The sequence below is a fragment of the Dermacentor albipictus genome, chromosome 1, assembly GCF_038994185.2.
Source record: "Dermacentor albipictus isolate Rhodes 1998 colony chromosome 1, USDA_Dalb.pri_finalv2, whole genome shotgun sequence".
NCBI lineage: Eukaryota > Metazoa > Arthropoda > Arachnida > Ixodida > Ixodidae > Dermacentor > Dermacentor albipictus.
The window spans coordinates 376,386,084-376,405,278 of NC_091821.1; the positions used below are offsets into that span (position 1 = coordinate 376,386,084).

General features: G+C 47.8%; 1 long non-coding RNA gene across 1 annotated transcript in view; it reads left to right on the top strand.

The window, feature by feature from the left end:
- The first annotated feature begins 12,345 nt into the window (after window positions 1–12,345).
- The window catches only part of LOC139054624 (uncharacterized), a 109,243-nt gene continuing 102,393 nt past the window's right edge, over window positions 12,346–19,195 (top strand). The window contains exon 1 of the long non-coding RNA XR_011511368.1: window positions 12,346–12,477. This is a non-coding gene — a long non-coding RNA (uncharacterized lncRNA). The remainder of the gene's footprint in view (window positions 12,478–19,195) is intronic.

A 19,195-nucleotide genomic window follows, 5' to 3' on the forward strand; every position in this document is an offset into this window, starting at 1 on the left:
TGCTCTGACAACTCTTCGTGGCTGAGGATCCGTTCCGGCGGCATTATGTCATCTTCGGCTGGGATGTTTCGGAGCGCTCTATATAAACCGCTCTCGCGAGCGCCGTTCTCTTCGGCTGGTTGAAAGAGGGTGCGCTTCTCTGCGTTTGGCTTGTCGTTTCCGATCGCTCTCCTCCATCTTCGAGCGCTCCGAGGCGCTCCGAGCCCTGTCGTCGGAGCAGTCGTCGACCGCGAAGCGTTTCTCGTAACGTCATCACAGCGCAGCGTCGCCGCTGTTGGCGACGGTCCACCGTAACCTAGGCAACCTAGGCCACTGCGTGCCGGCGTCTCGACGAAAGCTCGTCCCACCGGCCGGTGCGTCCGCCGGTTTGCCCAGCAGCGCCGGAAGCTTCGAATAGTCACGTGGTTATGCATCCGCCATTTCCTCCTCCGAGAGCGAGCCACAGGTTAAACTCGCGCGCTTGTCCTCTAACTCCGAGTTCCTGTAACGCCGGATCTGCCCGACTCTGCTTCGGGGGATGGATGCGACCTGTCGAAGATATCATAAGTCCATGGTTATATTGCGCTCAGTTTCACACAGACGACATTAAGGAAGGACAGGACGTAGACGGACGTAGCGCAAACTACCAAATGTTTAATACTGTTAACGAACGCGCTTATATACAAGCAGATATGGCGCGGGGGGGGGGGGTACAAAAGATATGACAAGTTGACCAAATGTGATGATAGTTCGGGTCAGGCATATATCGTTCACTTGCACCCATTCACCCTGGCGAACTCAACCTGACCGTTCACCAACTAGCCCCCTTCATTGCTTTACTAAATATCATAAGTCTTCCATTGCACGCTGCCGCAATTTTCGACCAGCCACCGCAAGCTAAGTAAGGAGAAACGGATCAACCGCAGACGCCGGCAGCGCCCTCCTTATCCGGTTATCTATTATCACTATGATGACTCGGCCCCATCGAACACCCTCTCCACTTGAGCGTGCTCCTCGCCTCTTGTCAGCCAATTAGACAATACAAACCGCTCAATGTAGGGAGTGTTGTTCATCTCAGAAACAAACGAAACTGACCTTTTATAAACAAGGAGAGCGTTTGATTGGGCTGTTGAGACAAAACTGCGGATCACCGCCCGATGCTTCCGTCGGCGATTACGTAAATTTCACGTCAGGAGAGTGGAATGGAAACATATTGGAATACTTTTACGTTATAGGGTCCATAAGTACAGTACGTTTTCCTTTTTTTCAAGCGATGAGTAAAGTAAGGTGATGCCAATTTTAAACAAACCAAACTCACCATATATTTTTTTTTCAGATATTATATTTAGAACGGCCTTTTTTACGTTTTGTGAGCTTGCAAGCGCCTACGAACAAGAATGATAGACCACCCATTCTTGCGCCCCCCCCCCCCAAAAAAAAAATATAGCGAAATCTTATGATTCTGTTTTTTTTTTTAACGAAATAAACGTTTATGTGCTGCAAAGGCAACGATAAATCACTGAATTGGTGAGATTGACAGCGAAGCACTTGCGTCCTTCTCGAAGAAGTTGGCTCCGGCCCCGAAGTAAGGAAAATGTTCGTGTTCATGAGAGTAGTCTTCAGCATGCTGTCCTCGTCTCGGTTTATTTTCTTTTTCAACAAAATGATATTTGATTTGTCTTTCTGCGACAGTTGTGAGTCCACAGAAAGGAAGAAGGGGGTCATTCCATGGGAACGCGGTGACAACGGGTGGTGATGTGCGTTTTCCAGCTGAACAACCGGACGGTCGCTGAGCGATAACGAGAGGTGAGCCGAAGAAAACGGCCGTACTGCAATGTTTACTTTAAAAAAAACGTGCATCTCGAAAAGCTTTTGTTGTTGTTGCTCGCGTTGCCCATTGTGCGAGAGAGTCATTCGTGCATCGAACCTAAAAGGAGAGCAGCGGCACATCGTTCTTTTCAAATAAGGAAAGCGAATTCTTGACTTCCGCTGCTTAATTAAAGCGTTCGTCTTTCGTTCCTTTTTAGAAAAAAAAGCAGCTGTATCGCACGTCCTCTCACCGAGCACACTTTTCGGGCCGCTTGCGTCATTGACGGAGAATCCTACTTTATGCACATCCCTCTACTTTGAAGTCTTTAGTTGGAGCTGGAAATGCTCCGTGGAGTATAATCTCGACTAGGCGAAAACTTAAGCTCCCTTCACAATTTGCGAAACCACCAACCGGGTCGTATTTAAGTTTAGCCCGCCACAGAATGACTCTGTGAACCACGCGTATATATATATATATATATATATATATATATATATATATATATATATATATATATATATATATATATATATATATATATATATATATATATATTGGCAGGCCGCTGATATAGGCTACCACCATCCATGGTACGCGGATATAGTATGCGGTGCGCAGACCTTTGCATATCACCCACTTACATCATGCCTCCCACTAGGTTTCGTTGAAATTGAAACTGAGAGGGCCTTTTTATTTGCTGCGGAGAGTTCGTAATGCGTAATAGCCCTGAAGAAGAACAAAATAATGGTGGGCTGAAAAGATAAGTATACATACACAGTCGTACTAATTAATAGAATGCTTCAATATATATATATATATATATATATATTTCTGACAATCATCTGGGGTCATATTCACAAAACGCGTCTTGCGTAAGAACGTTTCGTCATTGCTGGAACTTGGTTGCCAGTCATTCGCGTTAGGGAAAAGCGTATTAACTAGACAGTAGCCACGGGGCTATAGAATCGCAGGCGTCACTTGCGTAAGTGAGCTTTCGGAAATATGGGCCCGGATCAGTTATTCTGATATGTCATTTCTGCTGTGTCCTCATCTCGCCTAATTCGCATTCAAGCTCACAATAGGTGCTTTCTTCAACGGATAGTCTTTTAAAATATGTTTTGACTATTAACTAAGAAAGAGCGCTGTACTATAAAGCCTCGTCGCCTTTCTGTTTAGAACCTTACAGACGGAGAGACATGCAGACGAGCCATTCGTGCAACGTCATGCAGTAGCATCATCGCAGAAACGAGTCGATATACACGTACGGAGCTATAGCGTGCCGCGGAACCCCAGGGCCCGCCAACGTAACGTCGAGACGAGAGACAAAGTGTGGGAACACACGCACGCATGCACGCATTCTGACAGCCAGCGAGCTGGGACACTGCTGCGACTCGGGAGCGGGGCGAATGCTACACCGGTCGTACTGCAGCCATAAAGTACCGCAACTCGGGTGGTCGTCTGTTTGCCTTCCTGGGCACACGCGCCGTAGGCGTTGGCGTCTCGGGGCTGACATGACATGTAGGAGCAAACACGCCGACGAGGTCGCAGTAGCAGCCTTCCGAGCCACTCGCTCCGACAGGAACTGACCAGCGTGACAGCGAGGCACGTTTACTCCTATACTCTCGGCAATCGCCTTGTCGCATGTCGCATGTGACGAAGCGCCAGCAGTGCTGATAATGTTGGCGCATTCATCAAGTGCCCTGTCGTGGACGTCGCGTGACGCTAATATGTTGGTGCGGTGCGGCAGCTGGTAAAAATACGCCTCAGCGTTGCTGCAGTGGAGAGGAAGAGAATGACAGAGTGGTGCCGGTTGCTAGTAGATCGCTTCCTTGGTTGCGTTTGGACTAAGGTTGTAAATATATCTTCTAAATATATTTGTACCTGAGAGACATGTAACATTATAACGTTTTCGAGTTGTAAGAGCCGAAAAACTTTGATGATAACACAGTTTAGACAGTAGCGCCTTCTTTTTTTTATTTCCGCAACGTATTACTTCATAGCGGCCGTGTATATCGGTAAATGTGGGATAATTACTACTTCAACTAATTATTTACCGAGATGTGCACAATTCAGTTCTTAGTGCTTATTGAAAGTGTGGAAAATTGGCCGGTCAGTGCTCAATGTTGGCATACACTTAGCAGGAATTTCGAGACGCAACACATTCAGGTTACTCGTCCTCAAGCTATCGCGGAAATGACGCAAATGACGTCGGTTTATCACTGTGAGAGGGATATTTTGGAGGGAACATAATCATTAATTCGCAGTCCCCCTTTACGGCATGCCTAATAATAATATCGTTGGTTTGGCACGTAAACACTCAAATTATTTTTTTTAGATAACCGAAGGTCGACTTCATTTCTCTTAAATTTAATTTGGGGGAGGGACGGAAATTATTACAGGCTAAAAGGCAATTATTACAGGCTAATGTTATTACAGGCGAAAATTATTACAAGCTAAAAGGCAACGACGGAAATTACAGGCTAAAAGGCAGCATTTCTACAATCTCTGTTGACGCATTTCTTAAACAAATCATTAGCAAATCTTGTTAAATTGGCCAGTTATACTAAGTTTATAGGACATTTATTGTGCGAGCTGAAAAAGGATAGACGTTAACCATATATATGGCAATGTTCTAATATATTTGGCTCTTTCATATTGGCGCACATGGATATCAGTAGATACGCATACTAATTCGACGCCGTTTTTTTCTGGCAAAATTTGTAACATCATGCAAGAGATAGATAGATAGATAGATAGATAGATAGATAGATAGATAGATAGATAGATAGATAGATAGATAGATAGATAGATAGATAGATAGATAGATAGATAGATAGATAGATAGATAGATAGATAGATAGATAGATAGATAGATAGATAGATAGATAGATAGATAGATAGATAGATAGATAGATAGATAGATAGATAGATAGATAGATAGATAGATAGATAGATAGATAGATAGATAGATAGATAGATAGATAGATAGATAGATAGATAGATAGATAGATAGATAGATAGATAGATAGATAGATAGATAGATAGATAGATAGATAGATAGATAGATAGATAGATAGATAGATAGATAGATAGATAGATAGATAGATAGATAGATAGATTCACCAGACGACATCTGTGGTTCGCTACTTTGTCAGCGGAATGAGAAAGGGGTGTGACAGATGAAAGAAGAAGAAAACACAATAATGCAGAAACTTCCAATAAAGGTCCACGTATGTAGTCATTGATAGTATTCGGGAAGATGAACGCGTGCGCTGAAGGCAGACCCTTTGAGCCATGGACGGTAGATAATCGGCGTGACCGATTATCGTATCACAATACCTTGAAAATATTACAGTTGACTTTATGATAAACATGCTCGTTCGTGCGCCCATGACAATACCTGCGTTAGTATTTTTTTGTCCGTATTGGTGTGCGCCAATCCATTCATGTCTCATCTTTCCTTGTCATCCATTTTTCTCCTATAATGTTTGACCTCTGCAGGGTAGCGAAGTAAATTGTCACACCCGTGTTTAACTTGCCTACCTCTATTTATTTTGTCTCTTTCTTTCTCTCTGCCTCTGCTCTGAAAACTAAGGCTTAACAGCCGGAATACACTCATTGTTCTGCTGTAGACGTTGGGAAAGGCAAACAATTTTAAGATTTTTTTTTGCGTGTTTGGCTCGTCTTTGCGCAGAGGTGCGCCGATTCCGGGACAATGCAGTCTAGAGTTCCTATGGGCATGTGCCACTGAGTTTGTTCCTCTGGGTATATTGTCATTTCACTGGGTAAGTGCATGGTCGCCAAGTCGTCGTTGTCGCACCATTCTCGTCACGGTCGTTGTCGCACAGTCAGCGTCACGCGATCGTCGTCCTACAAACGTCGTCATCCCATTGTACCGATGCCGTCGTTGTCAGGCTGTCATTGTTGTACTACACTTCATCACTTTATAGTCATCTCAGGGTCATGCGATTGCCGTCATAGCGTCTTTCGATGCGCCTTTGTATGCTTATAGAACCGGCGAGCGCTCGAGCACCGTTGAGGAGCGTAGCAGCAGTAGCCTAATCGAGAACGCGATAAGACATCCTCCACATTGAAATGTCGTAGAAGATGCGGGACCTTGAATTGAATTCTGAGGTTTTGGCGGCCAAAACCATGATTTGATTATGAGGCACCCCGTAGTGGGGGTGCCTTCAACGTGCCCCCAATGCTCCGGACACGGGCGTTCTTGTATGTCGCACAGCAACACCATAGCCGGTAAGCCACAATGGCGGGTGATGCGGGACCTTCAAACCTTTAAGTGATTCGGCAAGCTAGAGATCGTCCACACCATAGCTAATGCTTGAAAATTTGCGCTATGCGCTGACAACCGTCCTGTCAGTTTGAGATATTTTTTTTAATTTTGAAGTTATCGGATGACGTCACCGAGTTTCTCGGACAACACGGCACCGACAATAACAAAGCGAATAGGGCTCTCATGTGCCTTTTACGACTATTACGGTGCGTTTTTTATTTTTATTTTTATTTTTATTTACATAATACTACAGACCTCATGTGGTCCAAGCAGGAAGGGCAGATAACAAGGCATATTTACAAACGCCATGAAGTTATTGCATAGACAAAAGGTTGGATACATGATACAAATGAGCGAAACAAGCAAAAGGAAATACATTGCACATCAATCAGCACATCAAAATTCATTTCTAAGACTCCTTTCAAAACTGTCACTTGAGACAATGTGTTCAGGCAGTGCATTCCAATCGTTTATTGTGCGCGGAAAGTACGAGTATTTAAACAAGTTTGTTTTCGCAAAATAAGGTGTTAGGGCATGGGTATGTTGGTGACGGGTTTTTCGTGTAGCGGAAGGTGTAACATAAGGTGAAGAAGAAATTCCAAACTTTCCCTGGATGAGCGAATGAAGAAACGTTAATCGAGTAATTTTCAATACGATCGTTATTATCAATACGATCAGCCGGCCATACTGCATTCTGCGATGTACTCCATGAAGAGAACTGTGCCTAGACGAGTAATGCAAGTGCAACATCAGCGACACGGCCAGCACTCCTTAGGCTGGCGGACACGTTTCCGCTGCATACAGATGCGCTGTTGAACGGGTCGCAACTCATTGATCCTTCGTGCTACATTCGCACCAGGAAGCGACGATCAAAACGCTCGCGGGCGCCGAGTGCCAACGCCTTCGGTCAACGACACATTTGCATCGCCCCTTGCTACATCAGAGCCAATGCAGTTCTTGCTCTCTCCTTCCTCACACGCCCGCACTTCCTAGACGGTGACGACAACGGCAGATGCAGGTAATCGATTCCAAACTTCTTGCACGCACTTCCACGTACCGGTAGGTCCAACAGCTTCGAGTGCATCTACTACGGTGGGAGAACGTAATCACCGCTTGTGTGGCGGTTCACGAAGGAAAAGAAAGAAAAGAAAGGAAAAGCACATTATGATCGAAGATATCAGTGTTTAGTGTTCCACTTTTGCCCAGGATTGTCTGCATTCGTTTATTTCTTTCCTTTGCCTGTCTCCGGCACTCACTCACCGGGGAGAAACGACCGCTGCGAGAGTCTACACATTGTTCAAGCGCCTATTTTATAATTTCTCCTGCTGCGCGAGGTGAGAAGAAATACATTTCCTTCCGTGTTGCGAGAATAAGTGTCCACTGAATTCTGGGAAAGAGAGTGCACGCGGGTGGCACTCGGACATTTATTCGAGTGCGTTCTTGCGTGTGCGCGTGCAGGGGTGACAACGGAAGCCCGTATGCTGGTACAGTGCGAATTTTTACTTCGCTGACGTAGCCGAAGCTGGCAGTTGCTGCCCTAGTGCATTAGCTCTACAGGTAAAATCTCCAGTAGGCTGCCTTAGCACGGATCAGCGATGTCACTTGGACTTCCGCGTACGTCACAAATAAGTGATGGTGGCAAATTTGTGATTTTTGTGTCCTAAGCTATGTTCGAAATTCACCGATTTATTCTTGAGTGCGAGTATGCATGTAAGATAGCTGGAGTGATTTAGAGAAGTGTATGCGTACGCATTCATGAGCTCTGCGCGAAAGCATTCCCGTGTTTTATTTGGTATAGTGCGAGGCGTGACTCCTGTGGGTGCATGCAGCATCTACCAATTTTCACGATCTCGCCTCTCCTTAAAAAAAAAAGCCGCGTAAACTACTTGCACATTTAGTCCCAAAGGCAGCTCTCCATTGTCTTCTGTCACCCTTCTATGAGGGTACCTCATGAACGGTTAGTAGCCGAGAACAGACTACTTCAACAATACGCAATCGACAACAGACACATTATTATCTATCATTGATTACTGAGTGGCTGCGGCATCTCTGGGGGCGGCCATGCTGATGAGGCCTCCCCATCAGCCCACGATGTTGTACACTGTATACAAATACAAATGGCTAGCGTAGATGCAGCCACAAGGTTTTGTTCACTCGGGCGCGAGCTTACACTGGTATAGTGTAGCTCAAACAAACTTATGAATACATGTCTCCGCAGTTTGGTTCCATGTTTACAACTTTGTCTTCTACCCATCGCCAATCCACCACCATTTAGCGCCATCTCCACAAGCAAAGACGATTAGAACTAGAGTCGTCATGCAATAAAGTGCTATTCGTTCCTTCCTTTTACCACAGATAACACGAGCTGAAGAAACGTTTACGCGCCGCCAGTGACACGGCGTGGTATTCCGGAATGGATACTCATTTGCACTGGAATGGGTGACAGCTATGCTTGCGACAACTGCGGCCGTGTAGGTGCAGTCAAGCACCTCCTTCGTAATGGACTTCGTAAGTGTAGCTTGAAACGCCCTCGCAACTGCGCTTGGCAAAGAACACGTTTTGCCCTAGAAGGGAAAGGAAGTTTTAGGACATACATTGATCTTGACCAATCGTGATGGTTTGAAGCACGTTGACCCTCTCCTTGAAGGCATGCGGACTCCATGGAGGACTCTAACAGTTGTAGTGCGTTGCACCGTATTTCTGTCCGCACCGTTCTTTTTTTTATAGCTTTTTTTACACCGAAGCTGTGTATGGCTAGCCGCTTCGTCCGGCTTTCCGTCCCTCCGTCGTTCGCCTGTACGCCGAAAACTCCTGCGGTGCAACCCCCTGTGCATGCGCGAACAAAAAATAGAGACAAGAATAGGCGCGCGATTGACACAGCGAGTACAACCGGGAACAAGCTCGTCTACGCCATGGCGATGCTGCAGCCTGGGTGCAAGAACAGGCACAAGAATGGGCAGAAGAACAGAACAAGAGCCGCCTAGCGCAAGCAGCAACTGCGTACCGAGCATCCGATAGCCTACCAAGCCGTCGTTTAATGAACCGTCGGGATTAACCCAGTGATAAGCACCGGGGCCGCACGTTTCAGCTTCGCTGGTGCGGTGCGGGTGCGGAGTGCTTGGACGGTGATTTTTTTCATCTCTTCTCTCCCTCTATCACCTTTTATTTGCGTTACGCCTTTCTGTAGCACACAGTATCGAGCTGGTATTTACTCGGGCTAAGTTCACTGTTTTTCCCTCTATTTTTATGCGAAGCATATTACTAGAGCTCAACCCAGCTCCTCAGGCGCGGCGGTGTCGCCTTCAATACCACGTGACACCGTGACGTCACGACAGAGGAGAAACGGGGCCCCAACTCGCGCCGTCGCTCGCGGCGTTGCCTTCAAGGCTGACCACGTGACACCGTGACGTCACGACAGAGGAAAAACGGGGCTCCAACTCGCGCCGTCACTCGCGGCGTCGCGGTGGTATATAAGCAGCTGCGCTTGCCTCTGCTAGACACTCACGAGGGGAGATGTGTCCTGGAGACAGAGCTGCTCCTTGGAATGAGAAGCGAAGGTTGCGGCGTGCTACAGAGACTGTTTCTAGGTGGCTTTGCTACGGCGCAGCGACTACGCGCCCCGCATCGGACGCGGTGAGCGTCGAACAACGCAGCGTTCGGCGCGACAACGAAATGTGCGCCTGAGCAAGCGCCGCACGCCTGAGCCGACGCCGACGACACCGGCTTTTCTGCGACACGAGCTCCTTAACGCTGTCGCGTTAAAATAAAGGCTAGTATGCTTCGCATCCTGGGCTTAACCTTAGCTAAGCCACAGCCAGTTTTAGAGCGCAGCTCTTTGGCGTCCGTTCCTGGGTTTCGCGTCGTCGTCGGCGTTGTCGTCGGCCTCGTAACCAGCTCCGCCCCCCTTTCATCCCCCCAGCGCTAGCAGCGACCGACTGATACCGCTGGATGCCGCTGACGCCGCTAGAGAGTCAAGATAATGTGACTGCATAGAACACCGTCGCCGCCATGCAGAAAGAGGAGGAAAGCCCCTCGCCCCCCCCCCCCCCCCCCTGTTCTTGTGTGGCGGATAGGGTGCTCTTCAGTTGCCGACGCGCCGGTTATTTCACGTAGGCCCCGGCACGTCGACGAATACGTGACCACCTTCCCACGGCTAGACCTGGTTCTTAGCGCTGCGGAAGCGAGGGTATCATATTGTTTGTGTCGGCATCGGCGGCGTTGTCCCTGAAACCAACTCCGCAGCTGGGGTTGACTCACTATCGGCGTCAGCGGCACCAGTCAGTCGCTGCTATCTCTTCCCTCCTCCCTTTATCGTGTTGTCCGCTTGCTGCGCGCGCTTCTGCCCCCATCGTTTGCAGCTTGGTGTACACGCCGCCCCCCTCCCCCCTCTTCCTGCGAGTCTCCGGTTGTCAAAGCGCCGGCTCGAACTCAATTCCTTTCTTCGCTCCTCCTCCAATGCAACCCCTGTGCGGTGGCAATCAGAGAGCCAGATCGGTGGCGGCGGATCTGCATATGTGCACCGCCCGAGCCGAAATTGCCGCTGCCGTTCGCCACTGCGAAATTATCTGCCAGTTCTTTCTGAGCCATGAGCGAGACGACCGATGGAAGTCCTCCGTCTGCTGCTGCTGCTGCTAAACGAGCTGCAAGAGCAGAGGCCCAGCGCCGTCGCCGTCAGAATCCAGAGTTGCGTGCCGCCGAAGCAGAAGCTTACCGTCGCCGCCGTCGAGATGATCCAGGAGTACGCGTCGCCGAAGCAGAGGCTAAGCGCCGCCGCCGAGAAGACCCTGCCATTCGCGCCGCCGAAGCGGAGGCTCATCGCCGTCGTCTTTGAGAATCAAGCATTGCTGTACCAAGTCGAACATATATCAGTCTATTTCTCCGACCACAAAGCTTCCTTCATGACTGTCAAGAACTGTTATAGTGGAGTCTTTGTTAAAGGAATACGTGTGAAAAATAAAAAAAAAATTCTGTGATAGCGCATACATGTGTTGCTCGATTTCTTTGCCTCAATCTATCGAAAAGGTGAAACAGCTTATTTGCTGCGCTCAAATTTCGCATTAGGAAGTAACGTAATCGTCGGTAATTTTTTTTTTCCTCATCCTTCTTATTTGTCTTGTGTATATGTTAAGAATGGAGCTCTAGCCGGCTGCTTGTGCCGGCATCATCACTATATGACTGCGCTTCTAAGAGCTGCTACACAACATCGCATTCACGAAGCTCAGTCGCACGTTTTGCTGTGCATCTTGGTTTATACTTCTAGATATCAACAGTTGCATACTTTTTACAAGGGCGAAAGACAGACGGATATGGAACAAGTGCTGTCCTTTGTCTCTCCCTAATAAGTACTAGTTAAAGCCTACATTAACGAAGTGTACGCGGGTCTGCGGAGTCAGGCACTGCGTTTGAGGTGATGAGCAATTCTCATGTTCTCCACACTAGCAACATTGAAGCACCACCTAAAGAATTGGCTGATCCCGTGCGTAGCGGGAACCAGTTATAAGCGAGCTTTTCTTTGATTTTTACCCAAACTTGTTCACGTCTGTTTATTCTCTCCTATGCAGCTCAGCGCTCGACGCTTGATGTACGCACTGAATCCAATTTGTCCGCTTCTTTCCCCACGCTTGGCTGCTTCGGTTCGCATTCGCTCCCTTCTGTGTTGGCAGCTTCTTCAATTTTCCTTTACCGACTTCTTCACTTCTTGCCTCGTGTACCGGTTGTGTATTCAGGCACCTATCCGGTGCCACGCATCCACTCCATCAGGCTGTCCAAGAATGTTCAAACACTCAGTGGTCTAGAGAGAGAGAGAGAGAGAGAGAAAGGCAAAGGAAAGACCGGGAGGTTAACCAGAGATTATCTCCGGTTGGCTACCCTGTACTGGGGGAGGGGAAAGGGGATGCGATAGGTGAGAGGGAGAAGGATTAAAAAAAAGTTGTTTATTAGTATATCTACCTAGTACACATATCTTGCACAAATCGCCATTTAGGGCACATACTCAGTGAAAAAAAAGAAGGCAGTTCAAATTGTTACATAATTGGCAAGACAGTGACAGCAGATGGGCTTGGCGGCTGCGCCACAACGCTGTCACCTAACATGCTGGTTTTCACCATGCAGATGATCAGCGCCGTTGCTTGCCACGTGCTGCTGCCTCCACTGCAGATGGCTATGCAGATCACTATGCCAATACTCAAACCAGATTGACGTCTCGCTTGCCTTGGCTTTGCAAGGAACGTAGACCACCACTCGATGCTGGATGCTCCAACCAGGGTGGGATCGCGCATGGAAAGGGACGCTGTCAAGTCCGTCAGCTATAAAGGAGCAGCAACCATCGCGACCGCCTTGTGGGCTCGGTGGCTGCGCCTGAACGCTGTCACCTAGGATGCTGGTTTTCACCATGCAGGTAAGTACAAAATACAGTATTTTCAATTGGAAATGTAGCGATTATTGGTTGGTGCAGCTCCCAACTCTTCAGTGCTGCCTCGCTCTGCTTGGTGAATGTGTGCATGCCATTGAGTCATTGCTGTCGCTTTGAGGCGATGTCGAAACCAATCCAGGGCCTAGTATAAATGACGTTCTCGCAGAGTTGCAGAAGGAAGGAAAAAGTTGAGAAGGAAAGGCAGGGAGGTTAACCAGTTTAGCTTAACCGGTTTGCTACCCTACACATGGGAGCGGGATGGGGGGATGAAAAATGGGGAAGAGAGAGAGGGAGAGCACATTGCACAGTACACACATCGTCAGTTATAGTCCATCAATCTTTCCGTGGTACGTGATATCACTGTCACAGCCGCTTGTCTAATCCCCTCTTTTCCAAAAACCGTAGTCCCTTCGTCGCCTTCAGCTGCGATGTCTTCTGTCGGCGGCATGTGAAAATTGTTTCGAGGGACAATGATCTAGTGTCAAGGTGCGCTGGAACGGATGCGAGGGACTGTCACTGAACATTATATTCAGGACAGTCGCACAGAATGTGTTCCAGCGTCTCTTCGCAAAGACAGGCATTTCAGAGAGCGTTGTCAGCCATTCCAATGCGGAATGAGTAAGATTTCGTGAAAGCCACCCCTAGCCAAAAGAGATAAAGCAGAGTGGCCTGTCTTCGGCGGAGTCCACTTGGCATACAGAGATGCATCAAAGAGGGCAGGTGGTATTGGTGGTTGCTCCGGATGGTCTGGCTGTTTGGCGTGCACCATAGAGAAAGCGTGATCTCCTGCGCAAGTACTCGAAGTCTGCTAGCTGCGTCGGGCCTCGTGAAAGTGGTATGGCCTCTTCTTGTGGGTCTTCGAGAGCTGCCCGAGCGGCACTATCGGCGTCTTCGTTTCCTATGATTTCCTATGACGCCGCAGTGACTTGGCAACCACTGAAACGTCACGTGGTGTCTTTTCTCCTGTGATGTGTGGAGTAGGCATCTAATATCGAATACGAGCTGTTCGAATGGCCCGCGACGCAGAGCTGATAGCAAAGATTGTAGGGCTGCCTTTGAGTCACTGAAGATGGACCATTGTCGAGGTGCCTCCCGATTGATGAAACAAAGTCCAGCGCGAAGAGCAGCTAGTTCCGCAGATGCCGATGTCGTTGGGTGGTCAGTCCTAAAGCGGATGGTAGTAGCTCTTGCTGGGAGAACCACAGCACCGGACGAACACTGGATGTTTGTGGAACCATCAGTACACTAAAATGTAAATATGTACACTAAAAGTAAGTATGTTCACTGCCCACGTACCTCTCGTGCAGAAGAAGCAGAGACAGTTGTTTCAGCACAGGTGACGACAGCTCAGACTTTTTCCCGATTCCTGGTACACTGAGATAGACTGTGGGGCTGATAAGACACCAAGGGGTATCGATGGTTTAGATGCAGTGGTGAAGCCCGAGGGAAGTTTGTTGTACTTGACAATAGTTTTAGAGAATGATGTTTGGTGCCTGTCTGAAGGTAGTGTGACAAGTTGGTGATAGGGGCACGTGCAAAATGTCTGATGCGCATTCTCAGGGCTCCCACCGTAATGTGAGTTCACGTTGGATGGTCCCGAGCAATCGCAATGGTTGCCTCTGTTGAAGTGCATCTGGGCAAACCAAGGCAAACTCTGAGTGCTTGGGCTTGTGCTGCCTGCAGAACACGAATATTTGTCTTGCAGGTGTTGTTCAGTACAGGTAGACTATATCTTATATAACCGAGAAAGTTGCAGAAGCTGACAGTTGAGCAAGGCACACTAATCACTGAGGTACAAGGCCTAAGAATCAACTTTCGGTGCACCGACGCAATGTTAATGGATTTAAATAAGCGAATGATGGAACTGGAGCAACATTACCAGGCATTGATCCACCTGAGGAACGAATTAGAAGCTGCGCACGCCACTACCTCTGAGACTGGTCGCCTGGTATCTAGCCTAGAGATCCGCATAGAAGATGCTGACAACCGTTCACGTAGAAACAACTTAATATTATATGGCACTCCTGATTCCTACCCTCCTGAAATTTTTGCGCAATCAGAAAAACTGTTTGTTGATAACATTCGTGAGCACATCGACATAAGCCTCGATCCAAATGAAATTGAGCGTGCACACTGGCTGGGACGCTTTTCACGTGGCCGTAACCACCACATCATCACCAAGTTTGAATTCTATAAAAGAAAAGAATTGGTCGCAAGTTAACGGAGAGTAATTGTAGTATTGGCGAAGACTTTTCACCCGCTATTCGAAATGCCCGCAAACATATTGTTGTTCTCGGCAAAAGCAAGGCAACACCTGTCAAACTACGCTTCAAACCACTTGTCATGGGATCCAAACGCTTCGAATACGATGAATGCTCTAATACCGTAAAAGAGATGACTAACAATCAAAGTGCAATAGTGGTTCGTCTAGCCCCCGCCACATCGCCACAACGAATAACCTTTCTTTATGTCGATGAGCAAAATGTGAACAAGGTGAATGCAGGAGCTAACGTTCCGACAAGTGGACTTGTCTTCTTCAAGGCGACGTACGCTTTCCTCCCCACAGTAGATGTAGGTGGGGTTCTTCTAAAGAGGAGAGGGTGTGAGGCGGGAGGGTGCGGAAACGAGGGAAGGTGTGTTAGCGTGTCGAATTGAGAGTAAAGGAACGTGGTGCACAAGGTCAAAGCCAGGGCCACCTCTCCCACCCACCCCGGTCTTTTAACCCACGCGTGTTAGCCGGCGTGTCAAGGGCGTCTGACACACCGGCTGAAAAAAAAAAAAGGGTGGAGGGGTGGGGGAGAGGAATGGAAAGAAAAAAAATAGAAAAGAAAAAAAGAAAAAAAAAGGGGGGGGGGAGGAGCAAAGTGTAGCGCAAGTGAAAGCGCACGTACACATGCATGCATGTACGAACGGATGCATGCAGAGGAGGGGAGAAATCGGGCACCGAAGCAGTTGCACTCTTTTCGTTTCAGAACCCCCTATTTGGGCACAAGAAAACAAAGTCAACCTATAGAATGTTGGACAGCAAACAAACTCTCAATAGCTCGTTTTCGTTTTTCTAAGGTGGACCTTGCCTAGAGCAGCACGAGTGTTACTTTGCGTCAGCATCTCAACTTAGATGGTTCCTAGAACACTCGTTTTTGGGGAACTTTGGCTCAAATAGCCGGCGATCCTCGACCTCGATCCGCTTTGCTTACCCTAACATTGAAACGTGGGTAGTAGAGGCTCTCGTGGTTTCCCGGTATCCGCCGCAGGATGTTCGATGCACTGTCCTCGCAATAACCAATGCCGGCCTTCCACTCAGACAACAGCCTGTGGGCGAGCGCGGGGTAATATCAGGCCGGACGTCACCGAGCAAATACGGTCGCCCACACCCGTACACGGCGCATCGCGCCCATGACTGTAAAGTTGCATACGCCGTCGCTATACCGTGTGGAGTCCGTGATCTGTATATTGCCGCCAGAGGCCATGAAAACTCATCGACCTGGAATCCGCTGCAAGAGTGACCTTTGTTGGCCGAACAAGCAAGCTTTCCGTACCTTTATTGTGCCATCGTGCGCGGCGAAGCAAATCTGATAGCTGAGAAGGGTTACTGGCTGTTTCGCCTGCGTGCCTTGCACAATGATTTTCTTCACATTCATGTAATGTCAGTTGCGCTCACTGACATTTATTAGCAGTAGTCTAAGAAGTGATGCCGCTGGAGTCAGCGTTTCCGCAACGGGACTGGGCATGGTCCACACATTGGCTCCAGCGACATTCCTTATTCGACTACTGCTCATCGCTTGAAGCCACTGTCTTCTTTCTTGTCAGTGACGTGTCAGTGACTCCTTAAGTGTATGGAATTCGTTCATAGTCAGTCACGGTTATCGAGAAGTTTCCGGATGATTTTCATCTGAAAATCAAATTGTGTACAGCTTACATCTACGCCCGCAAGGAGAGCCAGCCTTCCTATAGTTTGAGATTTTTTCGTGACTTTCTCTTTATTCCCATTCAGGAAAACAGCATTGTGCCTCATTTGATTTTAGCTGTTTGTCAAAACAAAAATTTTGTCTGCCTTGCAGCATGAAGGGCAGGTGAATCTATGTCGATGCTTTCATTTTGGGGATCTTCCTTTTTATTTCTGCCTCTTACGTTAACATGCACGAGCCTCTAAAAATTTATACGAAGCAGCGCAAAGGCACGGAGTGCAAAGAAGGCTAGATGACGAAAAATAATTATATTATGCGCAAAGCATTCTTCTTTGTCAGACTTACTTCCATAGTTATTTCACAGTGCACCACGTTCTCTCCCTCAGAAGGCTATTCGGGCGGAACGTGCGGCCCTTCATGTCCAACGGCGTAACACGTAAATGGATTATTCGTTACTAACAGCAGCATGACAAATTCGTAATCTAATACGTCTTAAATTAAGACAACCCTGTGCATGAGCTACATGTGCTATGAAAACATGTTATAACATTTTGTCGACATCAACTACATGTATCTCTAAGAATGGTAAGCCCTGCTTTCTATTTTTCTGTCAGGAGGTTTCGGAGGTGAGTGACGTTAGCATGATCCGCAAAGACAAGACCGCACACCCTTGCTGGGTTAGTAGCATCAGCCAAATTTATGCACTCTAGATGAAACAGAAGTGTTCGCACTGCAAAGACAAAACGATGCGCCTTCAAAGCAATGTGCAAAGCTGAGAGATGCCACAGTATTTAAGGAAATGAACTATCTTGCCCACCCAGAGGAATACTGTCTTATTTCAAAACAGGCGTTCGAGATGCCAAAGAGGGCAGGATGCGAAATATGGCGAAGACTTTTACGAAAATTAATCCACATATAAGGACTACCTGTCTAGACACATAGACCGTTTTATTGAGGGTGCCACCATTTTGCGATCGGAGCGCCGTCTCTCGTGGGCCGCCATGTTGGTATGTAGGATGGCGCTGGAAGGTGCACGGCGAACGTACTGTTGATGAAGATTGGCAAGTTGTCGCGCTTTCCCGAGAGTTGTCAACAAGGTGTTTGGATTGGAAAAGTTCTTAGCGTGTCATCACTAAGCATTTAGCATCGGTATACCGCTATATCGAACGGTGACGGGCCCATAGGCGCTCCCTCATCTCTCCCACGATCGAAATAGGAGGCGTCAAGTGTGAACATCGTCCACACGTAAGATATCCATGTAACGTGTTAATATTTTATGTCCAGCCTTGAACTCTATTAAGGTATCACTCAGGCGACAACAACGAGAGGTGTCTCCATGTCTCATGCGGTGTGCCGCACCAGCGTACATCCCAGTCCAGGTAACTGCGAAGCTCCGAGGAAACACGTTTTGCTACCTTTCGTGCTCCTAAAATTTTTGCGGTACGAGTTTCTAAACTTCGTTTATCTGACACCCGGGTGTCAAGCTTTACAATATAATGAACTGTAAAATAACTCGATCGAAAGGGCTGTTAACATGGATAAAATGAGCTGATGGTAGTAGATGCGAATATGCTGATTGTGGCGCAAGCGATGCGTTGAAAGATTATGCGCACTTTTAGGTCTCCGACGGTGCCTGCGCGTGCAAGGGCACCTCACCTACTCGAGAGAGCTGAAAAACGAACATCTACCCTTTGCAACAGCAACTTTATTTTCTGAGGTAATGCGGCGCGCGATCAGCGCCCTCGAGAGCTTGCCGGCGAGATTCGGAAGCACGGGAGAGCCCATGTGATCTAGGGACGGCTAGCACACGGTACGCATGGCTTTGGTTACAGAATGGAAAAGACCACACATTCATTTCTTTTAGTCAGCACATACTGTTTTCATAACACGTTCTCAGACAACTTCCGCCAGAACATTCGTTGCCAAGCATGATAATCTTAGGATGCGTTTGAACAGAATGAGTTTAATGAGCGTGTACGAAGAAATAGTTAGGCTTAATCCATTCGCAATAGTTGACCGACTCGAATATGCATCTTTCTTTCATGTCCCTGTCTGATCATGGATGCCGAGTTCCGAGTTCGTCGCCGAGCGCTCACTGGGAAGAAAAGCTTCCCAAAATACACGCAATGGCATCAAGACCTTTCCGTTTATGCTGGCAATACAAAGCGTACTCTTCTCTGCTATCGCAGCGGCGGTGTACACGAAGTCATCACGGCTGAAGATGCACTTCACGCTTGCTTCCTAGAGTTATTTTTGCAGCCGAATACAGCAGAGTGGTAGCCCGTCGACCTTGAGTCATCTGACACCGCAGAAATACCAGACAGAACACGTTAGAACCGCACCAATAGACCTATCCCACCGACCAGTCTGCGCATGCGCCGATTTTCCGGAATTAGCACTGTCACCATGTTGGTTGCAGTCAATTGATCAATCACACCACCGCAGTCTCCACTCGTTGAGTACTGTGCACGAACCTCCCAGGCATCTCTGCGACTCCACCACCGAGAAAAGTTCCCCCTGTGAATAGTTTAAGAAATTACATCGGCTGTTCATTGCAGCATTCGAGGCGAACGTTCAAAAGTGCCTGCTTTTCTTTCCTTTCGGTTGTTACCCGCTGATTACGCAGTGAGTATCGTATCTGTTCGAGCTTTGTATGTAGTACATGCTGACGTACGCCGTCGTTTTGCGTTACCATTTCTGTACACGTCATCTCGGTGACCGCAATGTTATGTTTGCTTAGCGACGGACATAATGCGATTTGTAGACCTGCTGGAGACAAGTTTGAAATGTGCCGC